At 45.2% G+C, this 7,391-nt stretch overlaps 1 long non-coding RNA gene across 1 annotated transcript in view; it reads left to right on the top strand.

Annotated features, from left to right (window-relative positions):
• Positions 1–2,727: 2,727 nt before the first annotated feature.
• The window catches only part of LOC109548779 (uncharacterized), a 7,018-nt gene continuing 2,354 nt past the window's right edge, over positions 2,728–7,391 (top strand). The window contains exon 1 of the long non-coding RNA XR_012331858.1: positions 2,728–7,391. This exon is cut by the window's right edge and continues 976 nt beyond it. This is a non-coding gene — a long non-coding RNA (uncharacterized lncRNA).

Genomic DNA, 7,391 nt, shown 5'->3' with positions numbered 1-7,391 from the left:
CAGCAGGCATTGAATGTTGTTTACCTACCGCAAAACACACCAACCTGAAGAGAAATTATAATACCCATATCATAAGCAAATCTGGATGAGAATGAAAGCCAAAAGAGTGTTTGAATTTCAAATGTCCACCAGTATACAAGCTAGCAGGCTGTGGTTTGGGGGTGGAACTGGGGGTGGGAGGGAATGCCACTGAGCAGAAGGGCTTCGGGAATACCAACAAGTCATCCTTCAGTATTAGCAGGGCCGCAGGCCTAAGCACTTACCAGTGTGCTTTTGTTGTTTGTATTTGTCTTCATTTAAAATGTAATCACGTGAGCATTTTATGTAAACAGGTTTTTAGTATATAAATCTTGATAGGTGGCACTTTTATATTTTATTTTTACTTCCCCTCTAGTCTTCCTTTGCAGGCAGCTCTGCCTTGTGGACCATCAGGGTAACCTGAAGGCATAACAGTAAATAATAAATCTATTCTAAATTTTTTTAAGTATGTTCCATTACTGAGTTTCTCTTACTCCATCCCTACGTACCTTTTGATCCAGCTTTTCCTTTTATATCCCATAATATTTTGATTGTGGTTGTAATTAGAGTCTTAGAAATTGTGCAGATTCTTGATGACAGAGTGAGAGTGGATTTTTCTTTTTCTTCCTCCATGCTGTATTTCAGTAGACTCCATTCTACGAGGTAGTAGGAATGGCCGCCTCATTTACTTAAGTAAAGCATAGTGGCGTATATCTGTATAACATTTGAGTTCCTTATCTTTGGTTCTGAGAGCTTTACATATGATCTTAAAACTACTCTTAATTTAAAATGGGCCTTAAAAGGTCCAAATAATTTGACCAAAGTCTCAGGATTCACCCTCAGGTCTGTCATGACCCCAAAGGGCTCACTTCCTTCCCCACCACCATGTGCCCTTGGCCTTGAGTGAGTACAGATGGGAGAAAAGTAATATTCTGGGGGTGGAAGAGATTTGTTGAATGCAAAATGGTCAAACACATAAGTCATACTTTTTTTTTTTAATATTTATTTACTTATTTATTTATATTTACTTTTTGGCTGTGTTGGGTCTTCGTTTCTGTGCGAGGGCTTTCTCTAGTTGCGGCCAGCGGGGGCCACTCTTCATCACGGTGCGCGGGCCTCTCACTGTTGCGGCCTCTCTTGTTGCGGAGCACAGGCTCCAGTCGCGCAGGCTCAGTAGTTGTGGCACACGGGCCTAGTTGCTCCGTGGCATGTGGGATCCTCCCAGACCAGGGCACGAACCCGTGTCCCCTGCATTGGCAGGCGGACTCTCAACCACTGCGCCACCAGGGAAGCCCCCATAAGTCATACTTTTATAGTACACATACAGTATAGAGTTAGAAGCAAGATACAGAGGCTGAATAGTGGCTGTAGAGCGGATGTCAGTTACTCTGATATAATAGTAAAGCAGTACTGCCAAAATTAGAACATCTGATACCGTTTGCATAGTTTGATGGTGGCTTTTTTTTTAAAGGAAGCAGTAAGAGCTGTAGTAGTGTTTCAAACTAAAGGAGGAAACTGATGCAAATATTCTGTATTTGAATCATTCTTTTTGTTGTTGTTGCGGTGGTGGTGGTACGCGGGCCTCTCACTGTTGTGGCCTCTCCCGTTGCGGAGCACAGGCTCCGGGACGCGCAGGCTCAGCGGCCATGGCTCACGGGCCCAGCCGCTCCGCGGCATGTGGGATCTTCCTGGACCGGGGCACGAACCCGTGTCCTCTGCATCGGCAGGCGGACTCTCAACCACTGCGCCACCAGGGAAGCCCGAATCATTCTTTTAAAACGTGCAAAATTTTATAATGAAGGGAATGTTGCCTCTGATTACACGATGTGTCTTAGACTTGAGAGATTTCCAAGATTTAAATTCTATAAAGAGAGAAAAACACATGCTCATAATCATAATTGATTTCAATTTTAAAAAAGGAAAGGCATCCAAAAAAATGAACGTGCTTGCATAAGGAGCTCTGATGAACTTTCTAAAATGACAGGTAGAAAACTACGGCACAGGCAGGCCTTTATCTAGAGTGGATGGATACCGGAATGGCAGCGGTCTGGAGCTGGGCTTACAAAAGCAAATCGTGTACAAGGGCATGGGCTGTTAAGTAAAAAGACTTAGCTGTGACCACTGTGGTTCTATCTCTAGGGCCTCAGTTTTCTCATCCAGGGAGTACAGCATCATACCTGCCCTGTCAACCTCATAGATTTGTGAGGTGTTTGTAAAACGATATTGTAAATTGTAATATAATATATATGTAAGTCGTTGAGTAAACAGTGCTTAAGATTCAGAGCAAGAAAAGGAAGGGCACTGTTCTGGATGTCCTAACAAGCCACTCTTCAGATCATTCCAAGGGGAATAATCCTTCAATTTTAAAGGGCAGAACTAGTAGTGTTAATAGAAAATTAAGGGACTTCCCTGGTGGCACAGTGGTTAAGAGTCCGCCTGCCAACGCAGGTGACACGGGTTCGATCCCTGGTCCAGGAAGATCCCCCATGCGGCGGAGAAACGAAGCCCATGCGCCGCAACTACTGAGCCTGTGCTGTAGAGCCCGCGAGCCACAACTACTGAGCCCACGTGCCACAACTACTGAAGCCCAAGCGCCTAAAGCCCGTGCTCCGCAACGAGAAGCCACCGCAATGAGAAGCCCGCGCACCACAATGAAGAGTAGCCCCCGCCCGCCGCGACTAGAGAAAGCCCGCGCGCAACAACAAAGACTGAACGCAGCCAAAAAATAAATAAATAAGAATTTAAAAAAAAAATTAATCCCCAAATAGGTGAGGGGCTGATAGAATGGCAGGATTTTTTCCCCCTAACTCTTCCTCCAGGAAGTTGTGAGGCTGTGGGTTGGTGATTCGGTTCTTTAATTTCAGGAGAGGATTTCAACCCTACTTTGATTTGTAAAATAGAAATATCTACCTGCCTTTGGGGCCCTAGCTCCCCAGATTTCTGTGGAAAGCTCACTTCTAAGAAAACATTTATTAGGCATGTAGACAGACCCATTCCTCTTGACAGAATGTTAGGGAAAGCTTTGCTTCTTCTAAGCAGCTGGTAAACTGAGACATGAATCTCGGTACGTTGAATTCTTTTTTGCTTTGGCTGCCGAGACATTCAAAACCAAACCTTATAGCTGCATTTTAATTGCTGTGTAACATTCTATAGCATGTATTCTATTCTCTTTTGCCATCCTGCCTTTTTTTCCCTTGCATCATTGTCTCGTACCTGCTTGTTTTTGTTAACTTTCATTTATTCTTACAATACGTAAACTATCTGAAATTCTTTTGAGTATGAGTTAAATTGCCACACTGAACAGATTCAGGCTTCTAGATGTAGACCACTTGCGTATGTACTGAAATATGATTACAGAGTTCTGAATCATAGGGAGGAAACACCAGTCAGGAGATACGATGGGAAGCTGGACATGGGATACCGCGACATCTGCCTTCCATTGGTAAACCTGAAGGGAACACCCAGCAAAATTCTGCAACATTTCACAGTTTACTTTGTGAGAAAGTAAGATCATTGCATGGTGGGATAGACTTATTCAGGCACTAACCTTGTTCCACCCCAAGCCCTGCCTTTTTTTGTTGTTTATTTTTGGCTGCATTGGGTCTTCGTTGCTGTGCGCGGGCTTTCTCTGGTTGCAGCAAGCAGGGGCTACTCTTCGTTGCGGTGCGCGGGCTTCTCATTGCGGTGGCTTCTCGTTGCGGAGCACGGGCTTTAGGCGCTTGGGCTTCAGTAGTTGTGGCACGTGGGCTCAGTAGTTGGGGCTCGCGGGCTCTAGAGCGCAGGCTCAGTAGTTGTGGTGCACGGGCTTCGTTGCTTCGCGGCGTGTGGGATCTTCCCGGATGAGGGCTCGAACCCGTGTCCCCTGCATTGGCAGGCGGATTCTTAACCACTGTGCCACCAGGGAAGCCCCCCTGCCCTTTTTTGGATGGGAGGGAAAGGAGGTTGAGGCCAGAGAAGAAGTTCTGAATCTAGGTCTGCCACTGACAAGCTGAACTGAAACTGACGAGTTAAGTTTTTCTGAACCTTAGTTTATTTATAATACAGGGGATAGACCAGGAAATCTCTTAAAACTGGTTTGCACTTCAAAACAATTTGAGTTACTGCTGCCACTGGTCAAAAATGTTTTTGAAACTTTGGGGAACAGCTTCCCTATCCAGTTTCATGAAGGTTTCAAGAAAAAAAAAAAGTGTGAACTTCAGAGCCACATTTCGTTTTGAAACAGGTATGACAGTACCTAGCTTAATTCGTGTCAGTTTCTTAACCTCAAGTGACTTGGCTATTTCTAAAACTAAAATCTTCCTCGGCAGGAAACCTGTCTCTATTAAACATGTTTTAAAATTTTAGGTTCTGCTCCAAGAAGCAATTCAAAACTATTTTTTGAACGATGGTAGCATTGGTGGCATTTAATATATAGCTTCCCGAAATTTTAAGGGACAAGGCACATTAACACAGTGTACTGTTTCATAAGACTTTAAAAGATTCATCCTAATTAAAGAGATACTAAATATGAGAAAAAGGCTTTAGAATCAATGAAATATACAGTATGTAGGTTTTTCTTTTTTTTTTTTTTTTTTTTTTTTTTTTTTTTGCGGTACGCGGGCTTCTCACTGTTGTGGCCTCTCCCGTTGCGGAGCACAAGCTCCGGACACGCAGGCTTAGCGGCCATGGCTCACGGGCCCAGCCGCTCCGCGGCATGTGGGATCTTCCCGGACCGGGGCACGAACCCATGTCCCCTGCATCGGCAGGCGGACTCTCAACCACTGTGCCACCAGGGAAGCCCAGTATGTAGGTTTTTTAAAAGCCATGTGTAATAGTTAATAGGTGTAGCTCAAACTACCTTTTTTCTATTGAACATTTTAGAAAAGCTTAGATTAAGACAGATCTCTAAGTGTAAAACTTTGCTTACTGCATCTGGATGGCAGTGGTTCCCAAACCTGGCTGCGTGGTGAACTCACACTGAGATATTTTTTAAAATACTGATGCCCGGCTCCCATTCCCACACATTGTAATTTTCTTTTTAATTAATTATTTATTTTTGGCTGCGTTGGGTCTTTGTTGCTGCGCGCGGGCTTTTCTCTAGTTACAGCGAGTGGGGGCTACTCTTCGTTGCAGTGCGCGGGCTTCTCATTGCGGTGGCTTCTCTTGTTGCGGAGCACGGGCTCTAGGCGCGCAGGCTTCAGTAGTTATAGCACGCAGGCTCCGTAGTTGTGGCGCACGGGCTCTAGAGCACAGGCTCAGTAGTTGTGGCGCCCAGGCTTAGCTGCTCCGTGGCATGTGGGATCTTCCCGGACCAGGGCTCGAACCCGTGTCCCCGGCATTGGCAGGCGGATTCTTAACCACTGTGCCACCAGGGAAGCCCCACACGTTGTAATTTAACTGGTATGGGATGTGACCTGCGCAACAGGATTTTAAAATCTTCCCAGGATCTAATGTGCAGCGAAGTTACCACAGTATTCCAGTGATTTCATGTCCTACAATCCAAATAATTTGCAGATTCTGTAAAACAGTTTAGTATCCACCTTTTACGACAGTATCACGTCATTAAAATCTTTTAGACAAAATTTTCTAAAAGTTAAGCATACAATGGGATGGGAGGAAACGATATTCTGGGAGAAGACAACTCTGCCCTTAGTTTACAGTCTATTTACAGTTTGGTTTTGACATGGAGTATTTTGCATTAAATACTCATGTTTTGTTTGTACGTTCTCACTTGGGAAGTTGTAATGTGTCATTTATAAGTCCTGAACCCCCAGCATGACTGCTGAGGTGCAGTGTTAAAAAAGATAGTTATGGATGCGTAAAAAGTGAAGTAGATTCGTGTCCAGTCAGATGCAGCATACCTCGGAGACACTGGGGGTTCAGCTCCAGACCACCAGAACGAGTATCGCAATAAAGCAAGACATGAATTTTTGGTGTCCCAGTGCATATAAAAGTGACGATACTATAGTCTACTAAGTGTGCGATAACATTATGTCCCCAAAAAAGCAGTGTATATACCTTACTTGAAAAATACTTTATTGCTAAAAAAATCTAGCCATCCTCTGACCCTTCAGTAAGCCATAATCTTTTTTGGAGGGTTTGAAATACCGTGAGCGTTGCCAAAGACACAGACACGAAGTGAGCAAATGCTGTTGGAATAAGGGCGCCGATAGACTTGCTCGACAGCAGTGTTGCCGCAGACCTTCCATTTGTATAAAACGCAGCATCTGCAGAGTGCAGCACAGTAAAAGGAAGTATGCCCATGAGTCTCCCCGCTGCACTTGTTTTTCAGAGGTTTCTGGTGTGATGCAGGAGGCGAGTCAGTGCACTTGCAAACGGGGAAGCGTATCTTATTCTCATAAGGACTGGCGGCACTGTGCACCGAGTCCGCACAGAATAGTTACAACTGTCGAGGACAACGATATAACCGAGGGACTAAAGGACAGATGAACCACAACCGCAAAGGACCTGCACTGTGAACTTGCAGTGTTGGCTGTGGAACTAAAAGTAGGGTTCCTCTTGCCTCCCAAAAATATGCTCTGTAATGCCCTCCCATAAGATAGACCAGGGGGCTGAAAGGATCACGGGATGCTTTGTGCGTAAGAGCCCGAATTTTGTTTCTGTTATCGTTAAACATGACTTGTTCGTATACAGTGGTCAGAGACGCACTCTCTGAAGCATGCCAGGCGTCAGAGGCGAGTGGCTGGTAACGAACCAGGCGCCGTTGTCCCTTACATCCTGGTTTCACGGCCAACCCCTTACTGGAGCTGCCCCTCTCTTGTCGCTGTATCAATGTTGGTGGCTTCTTACTTGCTTGGCCCTTCCTGGTACACGTGATACCGTTGCCCACCGTTATCTTGACCTCAGCTGTCCTGTTAACCATGAATAGTCCCTGGTCTCCATTGCTGGGTTACTCTTCCTCTCCCCTAGCCCGTTGTCGTCTTTATATACTTGATGCTTTTCAATGTTTTCCTCAGAATTCACTCAGAGTTAAGACCACTCCCCACCCTGAATGGTTTCCAAGCCTATTTATTTCAGAGATATTTTGATGTCTGTCACCTCCAACTGAAATCTAGGTGAAGGAAGGAAAAGCGGTCCAGAGAGACGCCATCAGTGGCATGGCCCAACGAGGTATGGGTGCCTAAAATATTTGGGAAAAATACATGTCAATATGTCCGTGGCCCGGAGATGCCCAAAACGGGGGTGGCCAGAGAGTAAGGCTTGGGAACGTAGGCAGGTGCTAGGTCAAAGGACTTTATTAATAAAGAGTTTTATGCTTTGGATATTTATCTTTTAGCAAGAGATGCCGCTGAAGCATTTAAAGCAGTCGCAAGGAAGTGACGGAAGTACACACTTTAGAAAGCTCTCATCTGGTAGCACGGGAGACGGACTAC

This window comes from Tursiops truncatus, chromosome 5 (genome assembly GCF_011762595.2).
Source record: "Tursiops truncatus isolate mTurTru1 chromosome 5, mTurTru1.mat.Y, whole genome shotgun sequence".
Lineage (NCBI taxonomy): Eukaryota > Metazoa > Chordata > Mammalia > Artiodactyla > Delphinidae > Tursiops > Tursiops truncatus.
Note: the sequence above shows the minus strand (reverse complement) of the source record. Positions and strands in the feature narration are given on the sequence as shown.